The following is a 21,780-nucleotide window of genomic DNA, read 5'->3' as shown; positions in this document are numbered from 1 at the left end:
CAAGATTGTAACAAATGGGATTTAAAAAGCAGTAGCAATGAGGCTCTAAAAAGAAAGGAAAATCCTTACAGAATCAATCCTTTTCCAGAATGTCAGAATGACAACTTATCTCTACAGGTCTGCCCTTCCCTACCCTGGAAATATTTTACTCAGCCATGGTCCCCATCACCCCCAGTGGAATAATATTATTTCAGAAAAATGGTTTCTGAAAGTTGTCCAATAAGGGTAGAGATTGCCATGGATGTCTCTTCCTTCTTTTCAGGAATTCCTCCTCAACCTGTAAACCAACCATCCCTTTTTACTCTGGTTGTGGAGTAAATGTTGTCTCAAGGGGTTATATACCTAGAGTCCTGAAATCAAATGAACAGAAGTTTTTATTCAAGGCTTGTTCTGCTGCAAAGGCAAGAGGGAACTTGTAGTCCAGTCCTAGACATATTCTTTTTCAATCTTTTTGACAAGATCCCAGAATTCAAAATCTAATTCCCTTCAAACCAATTTACATCTCATTCCTTTTGCTAATTTTCATGGTGAAGTTTGACTTATAATATTCCATTCCCATTGACAAGGATTTCAAACATATCTATAGATTTTCTGTATATAACATATAATTTGCTGTCTTACCCTTTGGTCTATCTCTTGCACCAAGGTTATTTACAAAGTGTCTCGCTCCATTAATTGCATACTGCAGACAACTAAGTATTCACATCTTTCCATATTTGGTCTTATGTTTGCAAGTCTCTTTTTCCAGTTGTCAGGATTCTCCAACAAGTGCCATAAAACTTCTGCTCAGTCGAGTTTCAAGTGAACTTACACAAATCTTCTCTCACATACCTCTCAGTCTCTTAGGATAATACATCTGGACAAAGCCTTAAATAACAGAGGTACAAAGGACCAAAAATAGGGACAGATTTTAGACATTGCTCTTATAAACTTAGAAAGGTACTGAAATAACATGATTTGTGTTAGCATTCATTTCTGAAGGAAGTGAAGCCTGAAATTAAAATGTATGTCATTATTTAGTGACTTATCCTCAGTGATTTGCCTGAAAAAACATACATTTTATGAGGGACAGACCAAAAATATGAGGTATAAAATCTGGACATTCTGTGAAAATCTGGATACGTGAGAGGTACATCAGTCTTACTGAGCTTTTCCAAAATAATTTCTGGTATATACCAAAGAATTTCTCAGGATTCTGGGCTTCATGGCTTCTAGGATTACCATGATTTCCTTGGTCAGACTTCACATGAAAAAAATTCAGTGGTACCTCAGGTCAGTCTGATTTCAGTATCAATGCCCTTTATCTTTTTAGACTCTATTGCTTAGCTGTGAGGAGGGAGGTATTGTGGTGAGTGGACCAGTTCTCTCTCTCAGCCCAAGTCTTCCCTTCACCCTGACACTTTTTCTTCAGTCTGTTACAGCAGATGCATTATATTTTGCTTGGGGGCTTTACTGAAATGAATGACAGTGCAATGTCTAAGGAACAAGCAGGACAGATAAAAGCTCATCAGTGTCAAAGAAATATTGGCAATTAGCACTGTTTTGAAAGTATTAAATTATCTCAGATCCCCTTGGACATACTTTTTAAGTTGTCATAGACAATACCACACTGATATGACAAATAAGGGGGATCTTACTCTCTTTGCAGACTTGCTATGTTGGCCTAGAAGTCATTTCAGTTTAATTTGGCTGTGCAGGCCACAAACATTCCATCAGAGTGAAATATTATAGCAGACATCTGAGTGGGACCAGGGTAGACTATTATGAATGGAAATTATACCCTGTATTATTCTATGAATTGATCAATCTGTAGGGAACACCTCCTTAAACATATACAGTTAATTAAAATTTTCTCCAGCATTGCATGTGAAAAGCCCAGGAAGTCAGATTCTCTTATTCCCATGGATAGAAATGTTCTTATTTGCTTTACCATACTTTCCACTGATACTCAGGGTGTTTCTACAGATCCACAAGGATTCCCCAAATATAGTGGCAGTGACACCCTTGTGTTTCTCCCTTCTGTTGAAACTGACAAAGGGGTAATTACCACAACCTTTCTCATAGACTACATTTTTTTCACATAAAAGGGAGGTAGTTTGTTACATTGCATCCTGGAAACACTTCAGTTCATTGCCAGGATAACAGAATTTTGATTTCCTTTAGGCACCTTTTTTTCCTGAGGATGTGCAACAGGTACTATAGAAAGCTAAAAAACTTACTGCGAGGCAATCGTGAAGTAGAATAGATTTTCTAGCTGGTGCTTTTCTAAGAACCAGATGCCATTTATGGCTCAGATGCCTCAGTTTCTTGATTATTGGTGTGAGTTGTTATCCTCTGGCCTTTCCTAGTCATCTAATATTTAATGTATTTCTGCTTGTCTGCACTTAATTGCTGCCCCTTCTACCCATTTTCATGTTAGACAGTTTTTTGAAAAGGGTTTTACATAAACATCCAACTAGAAAACAAGTGTGTCCTCCTTGGGATCTTAACTTTATGCTTAAAGAACTATCACTTCTTCCATTTCAACCAGCTCATGAGGATGATTTGAGGTTCTTGATAAGGAAAACTTTACTTATTTCTTGTGTTCTGAAAGAAGTGTAACTAAGTTTCCATTTCTTAATGTGAGTCAAACCCATATCATTTTCCACAAGGACAGGGTTTCTTTCAACACAAATACTTCATTTTATGCCTAAAGTGGGTTCACATTTTACGTTGAGCGATCTATCCATCTCCTTGTATGCTTTCCAGAACCTTAAAATTAGGGAGAAAGAATACTATATACTCTGGATTTCCACAAGCAGCTCTTTGCTTTTGCTGCTTGTTCTTAAAAGTGTTCAATTGCATTTATTATGCTGCATTTATTACTGTTTGTTAGTAGCCTGATAAAAAATTACACTTTATTCAGCTACTTTTACTGTATTTGTGTCTCTTCCTACTTTATTACTTTACTTTTGATTTTTTTGCTTGTTCTGAAAGTGATCAATTACATTTAATTTGCTGCTTTTATTACTGCCTGTTAGTTGCCTAATTAAATTGTTATTGTTACTCTAAGTTTCTCAGTTTTGGTTTAAGGACTTGGGCTTCAGGCCATTTATTTTACATTAAGAAGGTTTGTGGTCTACACTCTTGTGGGATGAGAGAGTGGCATCTGACCTTCTGAGCTGGGAATTGCTGGGTGAAGGCTTATTGTGCATGTTGTTCTAAGTGTATTTGTTCAGGTTTAAGCACTTAGGTTCCAAACCAGTTATTTTACATTACAAAGATTTCTGGTCTAAACTCTTGTGGCAGAATAGGGTACCCTGGGAATTGCTGGTTGAAGGCTCACTGTGTCTGTTATTCTGCAAGTGTCTTAGTTCTGGTTTAAGCAATTGGACTCCAAACCAGTTATTTTACATTGGGAGGGTTGTGGTCTAGACTCTTGTGGCAGGAGGGCATGACCTACACTCTTCTGAGATAGGAATTGCTGGTAAAGGCATATTGTGCCTGTTATTCTAAGTGTATTTATTGTGGTTTAAGCACTTGGGTTCCAAATCAGTTACTTTACATTGGCAGGATTTGTGGTCTAAACTCTTGTGGCAGGGGAGTATAGTCTACACCCTTCTAAACTGGAAATTTCTGGTTGAAGGTCTATTGTGTCGGTCTTCTGAGGTGTCTTAGGTCTGGCTTAAGCATATGGCCTCTAAAAAATACAGCTGTGTACACTTACCATAAATGTAGATGTTCGAGTGTATTCACTGTTGTAGTCATGACATTTGGGTTATCCCTGCCAGGGTAGAGCTCAGCTGGCCAGAATACCAGAGACTTAGTATTTCTGCGTCGGTTGCTGTTGCTTCAGGATTGACGTCAGGTCATCAGTAGTATAAAGTAAGGCAGCCAGCGCCATTACATCAGTTTTTCTTGTCCTAACCTGCCAGGAGCCCCAAAGTAGGAGCCAGGTGCTGGTGGAAGAATGCCACTAGTGGAAAATGAATACCAATGTGTCCCTTGTAAGGAAAAAGAAGAAAGGGGAATGGAGGGAGGGAAACCAGGACTGCAACAGTGAATACACTAGAACATCTACATTTATGGTAAGTGTACACAACTGTACTATATTCTTCGTGTTTCACTGTTGCAGTCATCACATTTGGGTTGATTCAAAAGCTGGGAAAAAGGGTGGAGGCAGTCAAGGAAACTAGGGGCTGGCTAGGATTCCCTACAAAACTGCAGAGGCAAACCCTGCCCTGGATTTGGAGAAGAGAGGCAGGTGGTAATGTTTGGTGAAAATGTGAACAGATGCCGAGTTTGCAGCCTCCAGGATGTCCCTGGTGGAGACTCCTCTGAGGAAAGCTGCAGAGGTGGAGGCTGTTCTGGTTGAGTGTGTCCTGACCTCCTTGGGGGGAGGCTTTCCATGTTGTTTGTAGCAGAAGTGGATGCAGTGTGCTATCCATTTGCAGATGGTTTGTTTGGAGATGGCTTTGCCTTCTGCCCCTGTAGCAAAGCTAACCATCAATTGATCAGACTTTCTGAAGGATTTAGTCCTGTCTAGATAGAATCTGAGCTGTCTGTGCACATCTAGAGCGTGCAGAATCCTTCCCCCTTATTCGGAGGATTAGGAAAAAAGTGGGCAAATGAATGGATGGGTTGAGAGCCACACTGGACACCATCTTGGGCATGAAGGATGGGTTAGTTCTGAGAGATACCCTGTCAGCATGGAAGATGATGAAGGGTTCCACAGCCATGATCACTTGCAGCTCAGAGACTCTTCTGACTGAAGTGATGGCCAGAAGGAAAACTGTCTTCCAGGAAAGAAATTTTAGTTCTGCAGAAGAAGCTGGTTTGAAAGGGGGAAGGGTGAGCTTTTTCAGTACAAAGTTAAGGTCCCAAGCTGGTGTTGGTGCCCTTCTGGGTGGCCTCAAGTTGCTAGCCCCTCTTAGGGACTGTTTGATCAAAGGGTGTGAGAAAAGGGGCTGCTCAGTAGGAAAATGGGCAGAAATAGCAGAGGCATGAATTTTTATAGAGGAAAAGAGAGACCACTGTGTAGTAGGTCAGCTAAGTAATCCAGGATGAGGGGGAGGGAGGGCTGTGGCATATCAGCTCCCTTAACCTTGATCCAGGTGCAGAACCTTTTCCATTTTTCAGCATAAGACTTACTGGTGCTAGGGCATCTGGCCTCATGGATAACATCTAAAACCTGTATACTGAGGTTGGCAGATTGGTTCAGGGTTAGGGAATAAGCCAAGCTGCCAAACTGAGTGTCTGCAATTGGGGATGCATTCCCTCTGGGTCAGGAGGTTTGGAATCTGGGGTAGATGCCATGGAGGCAGTGGAGACAGGCTGCACAGTAAGGGGTATCAGTGCTGCTGGGGCCAGTCTGGAGTTATAAGAATGGTCCTTGTTTTTTTTCTCCTTTATTTTGAGCAGCACCCTGGGGATGAGAGGAAGTGGAGGAAAGACATAGACTGCTAAATTGACCCAGGGGAAGGACAGGGCATCCGCTTTCCAAGCCATGCAGTGATGCTCCCTGGTGCAGACTTTGTTGAGCTTATAGTTGGTTTGGGAGGCAAAGAGGACGACCTTGGGGGTGCCCCATTTCTGAGTTATTAGGGTGAAGATTCTTCTGTTGAGTTTCCACTCTTGTGGGTCCAGAAAATTTTTGCTTAACTGGTCTGCCAGAGAGTTGAAAGAGCCTGGTAGGAATTGTGCTAACAGGTGTAGTTGCATGGCAGAGGCTGTGTGCCATAGGGTCATGGCCAGCCTGCATAGAGGGTAGGAGTGAGTCCCTCCCTGATTGTTGATATACCACATCACAGTGGTGTTGTCTATTTTGATTAGGAGAGCTCCTGGAGAGAGAAGTAGGTTGAAGGCTATCAATGCATGCTGCACAGCCAGCATCTCTTTTTGATTAATGTACAGAGGGATTTGCTGTGGGATCCATTGGCCCTGTATGCACCTGCCATCCAGGTGTGCACCCCAAGCATAGTCTGATGTGTCTGTGGTGAGGGTCTGGGTGGTGGGGGTGGTGAGAAAGGCAGTCCCTTGTTGTGGGAGCATGCTGTTGCCCACCAAAGAAAATTTTTTTGAGGCAAGGAATTATAGGTAGAAGAGTTTCCAGGTCTTGAGAGTGTTGACACCAAAGCCTTTTTAAGTACCATTGAAGTTTCCTCATATGCAGTCTGGCATATGGAATGAGTAGTATGCAAGATGCCATGAACCTCAGAGCTTGCAGGAGTTTCCTTTCAGATAGCTGCAGCTAGGTGGCTAGTTGAGAGAAGTAAGCTGTCAGGAAAATTTCTTTCTCTGGTGTTGGAATGCCATCTGGAATGCTGTGTCCAGGCTTGCTCCTAAGAAGATTATCCTTTGGGTGGGCACCTGCTTGGATTTCTTTTCGTTGATTGTGTACCCTAGGGAAGTTAGTAAGGTCTTTACAAAGGCCAGGTGCTTGAACAGCTTTTCCTGGCTGTCTGCCTGAATAAGGCAGTCATCTAAATATGGGTAAATCTAAATATTTCTTTGTCTGCAGAAGGCAATAGCTGGAGCCAGACATTTTGTGAAAACTCTGGGAGCAGTAGATAAGCCAAAGGGAAGTGCAGAGAACTGGAAGTGTTGGGAGCCTGCCCTGAAACTGAGATATTTCCTGCATGATTCCCTGATACGAATGTGGAGGTAGGCCTCTTTAGATCTAGGGTGGCTAGCCAAGCATCCTTGGAGAGCATGGGTAGCAGCTGCTGGAGGGTGAGAATTTTGAATTTTGGGATCACCAGGAATGTGTTTAGAATAGATAGATCAAGGATGGGATGCCAGGTGCCCTCTTTTCTGGGTACCAGAAAGAGTCTGGAGTAGAAACCTTGGCCTATCTGTTCTGCAGGAACATGCTCCACTGCATGCTCCACTGGCCTCATAGAGAGCATGGAAAGGATTTGCTTTTGAGCCTCTTTCCACTGGTTTCAGGGTAGATCTGCTAACATTTTTGTGGTTGGAAGGGTGTGGTAGGAAAATTTGTATCCCTGGGACATTATGTTCAGAACCCAGTGGTTGTTGGTAATGGTGGCCCAGGTATTTGCGTGAAAGGAGAGTTTTCCTCCTAGGGGTAAGTGAAGGTGGGCAGAGGGAGGGGGTGGGGGAGGTGAGTCATTGAGAGATCTTACCATAAGGGGTGGCTTAGAACTCCCTGGTTTTGAAGTAGAGGTAGTCCACTGCTTAGATCTCTGCATTCCCTGCGGCTGCTGTCTGGGAAGTCTGGTTCCCCAGGGCCTAGACTGGAGTGGCTTACTGGGAGCAGGAAAGGACCAGTGTTTGGTGGGACAATGGCTGCTGAATCTAGGTGGCTGTACCTGCAAGAAATCCTTAACTGTTTGCATAGATTTTGCTTTTTCTTCCATCTTTTTTAACACCTCTTCTGCCTTAGTGCCAAATAAATAATCTGTGCAAAGGGGCTTCCAGCAATTTAGATTTGACATGGTCTGGCAGGGGCTGTTCCTTAAGCCATGCATGCCTTCTAATGACAGATCCAGTGACTGCTGCCCTGCAAGAAGCTTCTATAGCATCAAAGCCACAGTGCAAGGTGTGTTTAGTTACTTGACTTGTAGAATGCGTTAACTCTTGTAATTCTTTAGATTCTGCCCAAGTAAGAAAGGAAGACATTTTTTGTTTATGGAGTTCCAAGGTATGCTGCTGAAATTTCAGCCTATAGTACTGACAATTTAGTGCCCTGATAGCAAGACTAGCTGAGGTGTATACTTTTTTACCCCATATGTCCAGTGCTCGGGAATCTCTGTCTGAGGGGGTGGAATTCTTAGCAGAGGTTGCTTTAATCCCTTTAGGTCCTTGAGAAATTACCTCAGGGTCAGCAATAGGATTTTTAAAAAGAAATGTGTGTGAGTCAGGGACTCTGTAGTACCTGTCTGGTTTTCTGGAACAGGGGGGATGGTGACAGGAGTTAAGCTAGATTCCATGAAAACATCCTCCACAACATCCAGGACTGGGGGATGGCCAAGGGTCTGTATTGTGGAAGATCTAGGGATTCACTGAGTCTCTTTTTTCACTGAGGGCAGTCCTGACTCTCTCATTGGAAATGCTCCCTTAAGGTATGCAGGGTTTCCCCAAAGGAAAAAATCCTCTGGTGGAGAGGCTGAAGAAATGGAATCCTCCGCATCAGAATCCTCATAAGTAGAGAGGGGTTGCACGTCTTCATATTCAGATGCATCAGATTCATCTGACTCTTGTTCAGACAGAACTACAGGGGACAGATCTCTCTTCTTTTGGATGGGGTAGCTTAGCTTCCTCAGATCAACATGATATGGTCTTCTGGCATTTTAAGCATTTGAGACTGAGGCAAGGAAGCAGGCATCTGAGAGGTCATTAGTTTATTGGGTGTAGTGTGTACCCTGGGCCTTAGAAACTCTGTAGTTCTTGAAGGAATGGTAGTCATGAAAGAAGACGGTTTGTGTTGAGCATCGGTAGTGCGAAAGACTTCCTTGGAAGCCTGTACCTGCTCAGCGGCTTCGGACCCATCCAAGGTAGAGACGACCGCATGATCCTTAGTTGAAGAAGAGTTTTGTGGCATACCTGATACGGAAAGTGTCTCGGTAGTGGCCTGTGAATCCACAGAAGTGAGCATCAGGGGCTGCAAAAGCACCTCACTGAGGACAGGAGAATTGATGACTAGCTAAACGGAAACACCGTTGGTAGACTTGGACCTGTGCAGTCTGTCTCTGTCTTTATCTTTACATTTTTTTCAGAAGGTCTGCTGTCGGATGACTTACTGAAGCCATATCGGACTTCAAGGACTGTAAGCGAAAATATCTGGCTACAATAAGGGCCTGATGACGGATAGTTCTGGTGTTGAGCAAAGCACAAAATTGACAATGGGGGACGATGTGGTCTGGGCCTAAACAACTGACACAGTAAGAATGGAAACTCTCGGTGTGGTATTTGCTTTCCACAGGCGAGACAATTATTAACTTTTTCTGACATCAGTTAGTGCAAGAAAAAAGGATCCCCAACAGGGTACTTATCTTTAGAATATTTCAATTTCAATTCAGAAGACAAAAACTCATGTAACGGCTGACTGTCACTCATGCAAACTGCTTCTGCTTCGGACTCCATGGCAAGAAAGAATGATGTAATGGTGTCAGCTGTCTTACTTTATACTACTGATGACCTGACGTCAGTCCTGAAGTGACAGCGACCGATGCATAAATACTAAGTCTCTGGTATTCGGCCTGGCTGAGGGCTACCCTGGCAGGGATAACCCAAATGTGATGACTGCAACAGTGAAACACGAAGAACATCCAGTTGTTTTACATTAGGAAGGTTTGTGGTCTAGACTCTTGTGACAGGAGAGTGTGGCTTACACCCTTCTAAGCTGGGAATTGATGGTGAAATGTTGCTTTATTTGTGTATTTATTTATTTATTTATTTATTTTTTTTTGCTATTGTGACTGTGATTTTATGCACTTCAAATTTCTAGTACTTCTGCATTTTCTAGAATAGGGGAGATTCAGACTTGCTGAATCTAGACTGAGGGTCTTTATTGGCTAGTTTGAGTTAAAAGGGTTATCTCTTGTTTTGTTTAAGGCCTGCATTTGCACATGTCTGTTTGTAGCTTGCCATCATGCACTGACACATAGAGGTGGTCACATTACTTGTTTAGACTCAAACATTTTGCTTGTTAAAATTTCCCGTAGCACTTAGCTTGTGGTCCTCCAGAGGTTTTCGTAGCCCTGCTCCTCTATAATGTGGAACACTAAGCCTAGCCTCAGTGGTACCAACACACCTCTCACCCACTAGCCATTCCTAAGTGTGACCTCTTTTCATGACCATATAAGTTTACGGAACACTATGGATGGACAACTTCCCACAGTTTTCCCAGCCAGCTTGGTTGGCATAGGCATCCTGAGTCAATGTAGCAACTGCCTCATGTTCACTGACAACTGTCCACATAAACACAACATGTGAGAGATGCAACTATATTAAGAACCTTGAATCCATGCTCTCTCACACACCAGTTAGTACATATGACAATGAGTGGCTTGTCAGCATGCACACGTCACCTCCTGCTCTACCCAAACCCACATCACACATACCTACATATGCGGAGGTCCTCACCGAAACATACTTAAACAGCAGAGACCTACCTAACAGAAACACAAGCACTTTGCACATAATATTTCCTCTGCAGAACATAATACACATAATAGCTCACATATCAGTGTCTCAACCATCAAGCCCTTAAAACAAACCACAAAACCAAAAATATTAGTTATAGGTGATTCCATTGTGAGACACACAGATGTCCCTGTCATCAGGCTGGATAAGGAAAAGGTCATGATCAGCTGTCTGTCAGGTGCCAGGATATGCCATATCACACATGCATTCAAGATTCTCAACAACAGGTACTGTTATGACTCCATCATAGTCCATGTTCGTGTGAATGACTTGACTACCTCATTGGACTATATGAAGACAGACATGACTGAGCTCTCCGACTATGTATCTCAGGCAGGTATGTCCCTAGTCTTAAGCAGTGTTTTACCTTCACCTAGGATGATGCCTCAATACAAACAAAAAATTATTGATTTCAATGATTGGCTTAGTTTCTGGTGTCATTCTAAGGCAATCCAGTAGCTTTCAACATTCAATGACATGATCGACAGGCCTCGCTGCTTTGCCAGAGATGGTCTTCATCTGTCACCCCTGGGATTTTGCCTACTGACTAAGGCTCTTGCCACCCCCATAGTCCATTTTTTTAGGTAGTGTCTCAAGGACAAAATTCCTAACATAGTAACTCCATCAAGGTTATGCTTCTAAACACTAGGAGTCTTAACATAAAACTGCACTCACTGGAAGCAGTCCTCACCTTGGAAGACGCAGACATTTGTGCAGTCATGGAGACCTGGTTCAAGGCTGTGAGAGCACCCCAGCCATTCCAGGTTACACCTCCTTCCACACGTTCAGACCTCAAACTGAAGGTATGAAAACTAAAGGAGGAGGTTATCAATTTTTATTAAAGATGACTAGACCTCCAGATTGGTCAAATAGCATGATTCCCAGGAGATACTTCAGGTGCAATTAACTTCTGGTAGGACACCTATTCAAGACATTGCCAGCTACAGAACCCCCTCCATGAATCAGTACACCTACTCTGCCTATTTGGATTTATTTGAGTCTTTCAAGATACATTCAAAAACTATGGTTTTGGGTGACTTTAATTACCCATCCATTGACTGGGTAAATTACTCGTGTTCAAACTCACTTGCCCAAAGGGTCCTTGACTTTGTTAACTCCAAAGCCTTGGACTAGCTGGTTGACACCCCCACAAGTGGTGCCAACATCCTGGATCTGGTGCTTACCAATATGGGAAACCACTCTTGCACCCCCACTGTGAGGTCTTCTCCAGTGAGATCTGACCACAAATCAGTCTCATTCAAAGTAACTTTCACATCTTACCCCCCAGCAGCAACTAAACTAAAAAAACTTCTTCAAAGCAGATTATAACTTCTTATGGGATGGTATAAATAGCTTCTCTGCACCATCCCCCTCAAAAGGAACTGGCAACTATGTTGAGTTCTACATCAATGCTTTATATAAACAACTGTATAGCTGCACTGACTCAGCCATACCTGATAGGACCAAAACAATCTCCTCAAGGAAGAGCAAACCTGCCTAGTGGACAACTGACATTAATAAGCTTTACAATAAAAGGAAGAAATTGCTATCTAAAAGTAAGTGGGATCGAGCCCAAAACTGGAAACACTCCCTCACCAGCTTAAGCAAGTGAACAAGACTTCTTGTGAAGTCCTCCAAAGCAAACTATAAATCCAGATTAGCTTCTTCAACTAAAGAGAACCACAAGGCATTCTTTATTTACATATGTAACCTAAAAGGAAATGTCCAGATTTGTGCCAAATGGCTAGTCAATGATATCACATATTCTGAGCCTGTGGACATAGATAAACTGTTGGCTAATAGGTTCTGTGAAAACTTCACTCCTCTGTTCCTGCCACACTTACTCCATGACATCCCTGCCACCTGTTCCCTACCTTGTATCTCTAAAGAGCAGGTCATTAACACAGCATCTATGGGAACTGATAACATTCCAGTCTGTGTCCTACATAGGCTCCAACAAGAATTAGCAACACCACTGGGTACTATTTCGATCATAGTCTAAGCACTGGCTTCATCTCAGCTGAATGGAAAACAGCCACTGTTATTCCCTTGCACAAAGGTGAGGCTTCCACTGACCCTGGGAACTATAGACCTATTACCCTGACTAGCCTTATCTGCAAGGCCATGAAGCAAATCATCATGGACCTTGACAACACAGATATAGGTAATCTCCAAACACTTCACCCTACTCAGTTTGGATTTGTTAAAAGGAGATCATGCCTGTTAAACCCAGTGGACTTCTTCAAGACAGTCCCCAAGGCCCTGGATGGGGGGAAGTCTGTGCATACAGCCTATCTAGACTTAGCTAAAGCATTTAACACTACCCCCACAAAGGAATCATTGACAGACTCATCCAGCTTAGTATCAACCGTTATAAACTGACTCATTGATAGAACCCATATAGTCAAAATAGGGGAATCCACCTCCAACAGCAGACCTTTAACCAGTGATGTTCCACAGGGATCAGTCCTGGAACCTCTACTGTTTGGAATCTATTTCTCCAAAGTACAAGCAAAAACTAAAGGTCTGTGGCTGAAAAAGTTTGCCGATGACTGCAAACTGGGAGCAGCCATAGAATTTCTAAATGACGTCAACATCCTACAAGAGGTCTTACTCAAAATGATTGATGTCAAAGTCACGGCCTTAAACTCAATGTGAAAAATATATATTATCATCCCTTTTGGTAAGGGCAATGTTCCTGCTAACTACCACATCAATAGCAACAACTTAAGTACACACTCAGTGGTGAGAGACTTGGGCACACAGGTTGACAGCAACATCACCTTTGATTACCATGTCTCCACAGTAGTAAGAAGGGCATTCTCTATTGTTCATCTCATAAGTAAGGGCATTGCCTCCAGAAAAAAAGTTAAAACCTCTCTGTACTCTTCCCTTGTCAGGCCAGTAATTGAGTATACAACACTCATTTTGGTATGTACCCTTTCAAGCATCTGCAGCAATTGGAGAGACCACAAAGGTTCCTCACAAGGAAAATTCTAGATCATCAGCATCTTTCCTATGTGGATTATCTGAAATCACTGTCACTTTATTCTGTTTCACACAGACTACTCAGAGGTGATCTCTGCATTATAAACAAGGCAATCTCTGACCCTGCTTTATTGGAAATGCTGCATCTCTGTAAGTCAAATGGTGCACGAGTTACTCGCTCTAAAGACCTTAACTTGGTATGTGACATTAATAGAACTTGCTTGAGGAACTGATTTGTCTCCCAGAGGTTACCACACCTTTGGAACAGACTCTCACTTTATGTCAAACAGAGCACCTCATTGGCCCTCTTCAAAAGCAATCTGGACGATTGGATGGGTAATCGTAAATTCACCCCAGGGGGTTCTACCTCTGTCCCTGTTGGAGAGGGGCAAAAGGTGCTGATCACAGAAATAAGGTTAGGCTTGTAATGGCCCTAGGGTCATTAGCTTAGTAACTTCTTATGATCCTATGATCCTATGATGGAGTTTGCGTCTGCTTCTACACAGACAATAGGACAGGTATGATATGCCACACATATGAAGCTTGGCTATGATATTTGCAGTTAGCACTGTACTACTTATTTATTTATCCATTCATTCATTCATTCATTCATTCATTCATTCATTTACTGCTTTTGTTTACTGGGAAAGTCTGACTGGGCACAAGTCCCATTTTCAGCAGATGCTCCTGAAAGATGCTTCATTTTACAGTTTGAGTAAAAGGCAGTTATACAAGATTTACATAATAAATACACATACATGTATAGACAGTTAATCAAAAAACGTAATATAAGTGCATACACAGAGTAGTAAATGAACATACATAGAATAGTAATGACATGGCAGTTAAGGAAAACATGACACTTGAAACAAGAATATACTGCATACCTCTCAACTTTCCAATTTTTGCAGAATATCTAGAGTTTTGTCTCATATTTTTTGGTCTGCTACTCATTAAATTTGTGGTAGATCATTAAGTACTTATGTTACTAAATAATGACACGCTTGAATTTCAGACTTCATATAAGTTGATAAGGTCATTATTTAAAATCTGTCCCTGTTTTTGGGCCTTTGCCCCACCCCCTTATTTAAGGCTTTGTCCAGATTTCCAGCACTAAGAAGTTGAGAGTTATGGAATACAGTAAAATATTAGTTAATATCAAGCTTATCAGAGTCTATTTAGTTCCAAATGGAATCAGCTGCAAATAGATATTGAGCAGAAGACAGTGAAGTATTTATAGGATGAAGATGACTACAAATTATGAAGGAATATTGAGGGGGTCTAGGAAAAAGCAAAATACAGGTAATAGTGGAGAGGGTAGATGACAGTCCTATAGACAGAGATTGGAAGAAGTAGCTGTATTATGGCCAGTTACATAAAAGAGTGGTGACAGTAAAAGTTTGGAGATTATCCAGTAATGTCATATGTACAGAGCTGGAAATTGCATGTGTAGGACTTTAGTTGAGTTTTTAAATAATTTTAGGGAGTGTTCTTGTCGTATTGCTAGCTGGATGGAGTTCCAGGATTTAGTGAAGTGGTTTGATAGTACTGATTTGCCAGTGGAATTGTTGGGTTTGGATACATATTATAGTCTAATGGCTGTAATCATTGGGTTACCCAGCTGCCCATCTTGACAATGCAAAGGCATGGAGGTTACATACAGGGTAAGTGCACATGGGCAGCCTGACCATGTTATTTAGACATTTCATCCAGCTAATGACCATGGTCATGATGCAATCCAACTGTCCATTGTGCATGTGCATTGGCTGCTTGCTGAAAATGTACATTCCTTGTGCATTATGTTACCTTAGATTATCGATATACTGTTCATGTCACCTAGTGTCTACATGGCATTGTACTTCAGCTGCATACCTCTCAACTGTACATATTTTCATGGAATGTTCAGATTTTTATCTCATATATTTGGTCCGTTTTTTTATAAAAGTGTGGTTTTTCTGGCAAATCACTGGCAAACCATTAAGGACTGAATTCAGAAAATAATAGCAGACATTTGAGATTCAGACTTCATACCCTTCAGAAATTTTATGCTAATGCAAAACATGCTATCCTATTAACTTTCTAAGTTTGTAGGAGCAATATTTAAAAATTGTTCCTATTTTTGTTCCACCCCCCCCCCCCATTATTTATGGCATTATACAGATTTCTTGCTCTAAGAAGTTAAGAGGTATGCTCAGCTGTCATTTTTGTATCTGGATTTGACCTGGTGACTAGACATGGCCTCAACAATATCTGACTCTGGCTGGACTCCTGCAAAGTGCAGCAGTGAATGCAAGATCTTTTTATACCAGCTTCATGTGTGGCATAGGTGCACTTGTTGGGAGATGAATACAGCTGGCATCACTCCTTTTGACAAGCTGTGTCAGCATACGTATAGTGAGCTGAAGAGGTGCCACCTAGACATTCCCTGTCAGTGAGAAGAATTTAAAAAGAGAAAACCTCCATATAACAATAAGGTGCCAATTTGTGCTGAGTCACTATACAGTAGGCCTGGAAAGTATATCTGCGTGTTCCACTATGACAGGTATGCTCTCGTCATTAATGTACTTTTTCTGTTTTGCAGTGGAGCAAGAATTTTCCAAGAACAGGATTTCTTGTCAGAAGAGGCAGGCTAGAGTCTCTAGCTAGCTGGTTAAGTATACTGTATTGCTGACATTACTGCATGTGCTTTACCTGTTTACCACAACAATGGGCTTTTTTTTGGGGGGGGATTTTAGTATTTTATCTCTCCTCAGCAGTTCATTGAAAGATTAGTTTTTCCTCCATTGACTGTGTTACCACCCTAAAGTGTTTGGGTAATACTGAGTTGTCCCTGTAATGTATAATATTGACATTATTTATACATATTTGATGACTGCTGTTTCTTCTTCCATTTCCTGTGTTAGTAAACTGTAACATATCACACTGACCATTGTGTTTGTGTCCTGTTCTGTTCGGTTCTTTCGTCATGTTTGAATTGTGTCACTTTGTTGTTTTGTTTTCCAATTATTTTCATATTTTTCTGCAGAGTAGTCTGTGGATCAGGCAGTGGTGAGCCAGCTGCCATCACACTCTGCAGTAGATATTGTACCAAACAATGGGTAACCAACAGCTCCAGGCTTCCTTACCTGCAGGGTGATGAAACTCACTTTGTGGTGCATAAACTGGAGGATTCACTGGTAACGTTTATTGTTATTTCTCTGGGGGGTGTTATTGGCTCCTTGTTGTACAGTGACATAGAGAGGCAATCAAATGGTGAGGGTAGAGGAGAACCATTGGGTTGATGCCTGCACTATTGCCCTGTTTCTCTTTCTCATATGGCTGGTAGTGTTGCATAGATAGCCACCCTTGGGTATTAGGTCACCAGTGACAGAGTCTAACCCTAATGTCATCCATGGTGGAGAATGAATTCTGTGTAGATTCCCTTCTGAGCCAGCATGGCAGGCCAGCAACACATCCTTTCACCCATGATGGTGTTCCCCTTTCTTGAATGTTACTGTCCATCTCCTGTTTGTAGTCCAGCTTCCCCCATCACCTTTTCTCCACCCTCTGCTTGTCTGGATATTTCTACTGTTACCCCCACTTATGTGAGTGCCTCCAATGTCAGTCTTTGTGGTATATCTGTGTGCCTGCCCCTGCTACCATCTTTCAGTATACCCTCTTTCCTACCCATAGCTGCCACATCTTACCTTCATCTTTTACCCTAGTTTCCTCCCCTAGTCCACTGCCCATTCACTGTTCCCTTCCTGTTGTCCTTACATGCTTTGCTCTGCTTGGTCTTCTCCATTTCTGACATTTCTAGCACTCCTTTTTATCCAATTTATATAATATAAACTGTCAGAACATTGATGCTTGGGTGTCGGAGCCATAGGGTGAGTGGGGTGAGAGCCAAAACAGTAATTACACAAAGACATTTGCACTGGCATTTTCTGAGGCAACCGCAAGGTCAGGCAGACAGAAAAAGATGATTTAAGTGATACATTGACTTTTTCTGGCTGCCTGAGCTCACAGTTGCCATGAAAAAGCCTATGAGAGTGTTTCTGAGGCATATTGATCAACTTCTTTCATCAAAAATTTGGACATTGCCAAAAATAACAGGTGAATAAAGGTTCAAAGCCTGGGACAATTTTTAAACATTACAGCTGATGTTGTCTTCTCCATCTGGTTTCAACATGTGGGTTAAGTGACCTGACTTGTATCCGATACTGGCCAAATCCTTTATTGAACAGTTTTTGTGTAGCATATTTTATATCTTTACTACTTTCCCTTACACTAGTTATTGTTTATAGTGTAGTGTGTTACTTCAGTTAGAAAGGTAGTTACATTAGCTTTCTTAATGTGTTTATTAATAATGTGTGTATTTGTCTTCCTGACATTTTTCTTGTGGTAGCTTTCTTAGTCTTAGAACAGTGTAAGATTACTATTTTTTTTTTCAGATTGTTGTACTGTAGTAAGTAGAACAGAATTTTTTACTCCTGACAAAGGTTTTAAGAAATGTGTTGTCTGTGGGCATAAGTTCTCTTCTTAGGAAGCACACGATAAGTGTGTATATTTTTTGGGAGTTACTTTTCCTGCTTGATTTGTTAGAGATTTGGGTCCAGGGCAATCAATAAGAGATGGGTCAAGTTGGTCCTTAAGGGTCTTCTTCCCACCAGTCCACCTTCTTCATCTTTTACTTCCCTGGCTCCTGAAACTCAGGTCTGACAAGCATCACTTTCTAGCATGCAAGACATCTAAGGGGAATTGGAAAAGGTCCTCCTCGGTTTCTGTTCCACGTCCATCTTCTTCAGGCTGTCTGGACCAAAAGGTCTTTTGATATTCAGGTGCCTCAGCAGCCTCAGTGATGGCATCACCTCCAACCCTTGGGAACCAATCACCCTCAGTGCTGACTATTAGCAAGGCTGCAGCTCCAGTTTCAAAAGACCTTTTGGTCCAGACAGCCTGAAGAAGATGGACGTGGAACAGAAACCGAGGAGGACCTTTTCCAATTCCCCTTATATTTTTGGTTCTGTCAACCACCTCAACCTTTCTTGGTTAAAGGGTGTCTTTTGGGTCAGCTAGCTTCCTTCTTCTCCCCATCCACTCCACCGGAGCTGTCACCAGAGTAATCACCTTTTTTGCCATGGTTTAGGGTTTCCACTGCTCAGATCAGGCAGACAGGTTCCTTATAATCTAAGCAACCATCCAAGCCCCTGTCACTGGCTTCATCTGAACAGTCATTCAGGTCAGTGGGCATTATCAGAGTTTCTTACGTGCAGCAGCTGATTATGTCCCTTGTGCAGACTCAGAAGAAATTAGGTCTTATGACTGATTCCTGGTACCTCAGCTCCATTGCTTTGGTCTCCTCCCTCAGCTGCATTGAATTCGAGGTCATCAGGCCCAGTTGCATTCACACCACCAGTGTTGGATCAGAAGGTTTTGTAGTCTTTGGCACTGGCTTCCTCCTTGATCTCATCTACTGCAATTATTTTGGGGTCAACCAGACCTCAGGGCAGTGGGAGTGAGGCTGGTGTTTCTGGGTTGGGTTGACAGTCCCTGCTTCGGATTTGTCCCTCCCACTTGGAGCTCTGGAATTTGATAGCTTGGCTCTAGTGTTGATGTCAGAGCAAGGTGCAGCTCCATGGACTCTGGTGTTTCTCGAGTATTTTCATGTACTGATACACTTTGCTCCAGGAGGCCAATTTCAGCTTCTGCCTTTGATGTTGTTATACTCTAATGATGGGTCAGGTTTCCCCAGCTGAAATTCCATCCCTTTTCTCATCTGGGCCTGCAACCTGTCATCAGTCTGCTCCTAGACAACCTATGCCAGTTGGTCTCCAATTTGCCTCCATGGTGGAGCTTCCAGCCTCATCCCCTGGACCTTTGCTGTCACCAAAATGGTAAGTTAAAGGTAAGAGGTGGTGTAAGAAGAAGTACCTCAACTCTCTGGAGGAGTCTCTCATGCAGGATACTGACCTTGAGGAAGGAGAGGGGTCCCCTAAGTCTCCGCAGGATGACACCTCTTTTGGAAATTTCTTGGAGCTTCTTCACTAATGCAGGAGCTAGACCACCAAACCCCCCTCATAAGAGGAGTCAGTATTTTTGGAAGCCACTGGCATGGTGCAGTTCACACCTTGGGTGATTACCCCTATGGATGCGCTGATAGACTGCATTTCAGAGAGCATGGAAGGAACCTGACATAGTGGAGCCTACCCCTAAGAAGCCCAGTAAAATTCTTTCTTCCCCCAAGGACTGACCACATCAGAGTAAGGGTCTGACCATGGATGCTACTGTGGTGATGGTGGCCACTGTAGAGAAACTCTCTGAAAAGCCCTCCTCAACCCCTCACCCAAATAGAAAATCTTGGCCAGTGAGGGCACTTAATTATTTATCACACTTGACTAGACTCTAACCAATTTTGTGTCTTAAGTGTCAAGTCATGTTAAGACACAGCAGTCTCTGGAGATTCAAAGATGCTGCAGGCTCAGTTGTCTTCACTGCTATCAATTGCCAACATTTCTGCAAGGGTTATATCCAATGCAGCTGATGAAGGATCCCGAGTATCCCCATGTTAGGATGCAGCTATGTAACTTTGCAGATTGCTTCAAGGCATCCTTTATTAGCACCTCATTTAATGGCTCCTCCTTGTTTGGGCCACAAATTAAGGATACGACCAGGAGTGAACAAGAATGGAAGACTCTGTCTGCCATAGGAGTGCATATTTCTATACCCCCCTTGAACATTTTTGAGGAATCAGAAGTGGGGGACCATCTCTTTTTTAGAAAGTCATAGCAGTCTTCCCAGGATGGTCCTTCAGAAGAGTCCTCCTGAAGGTGGGGGGGACCATAATAGATGCCACCCATAGGGCAGGGACAGTCCACAGAATCAAGGTTTCCATAGAGACATTAGATTTCCTTGGATTATGTCAGTCAAATTACCAGGCTTCTGAGCTCCAGCATGATCAGCCTTTGATTTCAAGTAATGTTAGTTCTTGCTCTTTTGAAACCTCTAGTTTATGCAGTCTTGAAACTCCTAGGCTGCATGGCAACTTCAGTAGGGTTGGTCCCTCTAGCCAGGTAGCATATGAGGTCTCTGCAATAGACCCTGGCATGGTTCATGTGGTGGGCACAGATATTACCAAGAGATGCCATTAATGACTCCACGTGTGTGTCATGTGTGTCTTTGTTGATAACTTCTTAGTGCCTTTTATGTGTGCCCCTTACATTCACACATCCTTGTTAGGACCCTCTATTAAAGAAAGATTGTTAGAAGTGGGAGCAGGAAGGGAAAACATTGTCTGCCATATATGTCAATGTTGAGATCATCTCAGAGATCCTTCAATAGGAATAAAAAGGGGGTGATATCCTTATGATTTAAAAAGCCCTGCCATCAACCAAGTGATTCCACTTCAGACAATGATGGCCATGGCAGAGGAGTTTCATTTGAATTTTGGCACAGAGGTTGAGGTGGTTGACAGAACCAAAAATATAGGGGTCCTTTTTCAGACAAACAGCACCATTGACCCTTGAGGCTTGCCCGACTGCTCCCCTCTGGAGATCAGACCTACCTTTCAAGTTTCTAGAGTACCTAGTACAATGCAGTTGTGTGAATAGCCTCTGGTTGAATGCAGAGAAGTATTATTCCTTCTGTTGTGAGTCAGATTATACTGTTATACCCTGACAGCACCCTAGTTAGACTTTTCAGACTCAGATTATAGTTCTTAAACATATAGCACCCTAGTAACACCTGTTCATAGGTTCATAGATTAGTACTAGGCTAACGGCCCTTGAGGGCCATTTAAGCCTAGCCAATTACTCCATGTGAGAATAAAGCCCTGCACTTTGTGTCTGTAAGGTAAATACCTTAATCATTATGCCATCTTCCCGCCATTAAGCCCTCTGATGCCACCTCCCTGACACAGCACAAATTTAAGCATTTGGTACCATGGATTTGCAATTCCAAACTATCTTAGTAGCCAGATTGGTGGAAATGGGCATTCTGAGACAATATATTGTCTCATATTATCTGACAAACAACTATTTTTTTTTTTAGTTTCCCACATCCACATCATTCTAACTGGCTCAGCCCACTGTACCACATGCCCATGAGGGGTCTTCCAGCTAGCCCACCTCACCAGATTTACTGCAGAAATTCTTGTCTTAGTCTTGTATCCTAAGGGCATCCTGGGGGCTCAGTCATCTTTGCTTGTTTCTGTTTTTTTTTTCCTTTTTATATGCCTAACCACTTCCCATTCCCCACTCTCATCACTCATCAACCACATCCAAAGGCAGCTCTCCTCTATGGAATATACCTCCCCTTATGGAGCATCATCAGTGAACACTCTCTCATACCCATCAATGTCTTCCGCTCCATCAGTTCTCTGTGCCACTAATTGATCTTAGGTCAGCTGGGATGCAGTTAGGACGTTATCCATCTGTACTGTCATGTGTGAGAGGTGTAGTTGTATCATGTCACTGGTGTTACCATGTGTGAGAGGTGTAGTTATATCATGTCACTGGTGCTACCATGTGTGAGAGTTGTAGTTATATCATGTCACTGGTGCTATCATGCATGAGAGGTGTTGTTATATGTCACTGGTATTACCATGTGTGAGAGGTGTAGTTATAGCATGTCACTGGTGTTACCATGTGTGAGAGTGGTAGTTATATC

General features: G+C 42.5%; 1 protein-coding gene across 1 annotated transcript in view; it reads right to left on the bottom strand.

Moving 5' to 3' along the window:
- Window positions 1–21,780, bottom strand: part of LOC122810802 (tyrosine-protein phosphatase non-receptor type substrate 1-like) — an 841,893-nt gene that overhangs the window by 95,540 nt on the left and 724,573 nt on the right. The window lies entirely within an intron of this gene.

The sequence above is a fragment of the Protopterus annectens genome, chromosome 9.part0 (genome assembly GCF_019279795.1).
Source record: "Protopterus annectens isolate FY-2018-M chromosome 9.part0, PAN1.0, whole genome shotgun sequence".
NCBI classification, from domain to species: Eukaryota; Metazoa; Chordata; order Ceratodontiformes; family Protopteridae; genus Protopterus; species Protopterus annectens.
Note: the sequence above shows the minus strand (reverse complement) of the source record. Positions and strands in the feature narration are given on the sequence as shown.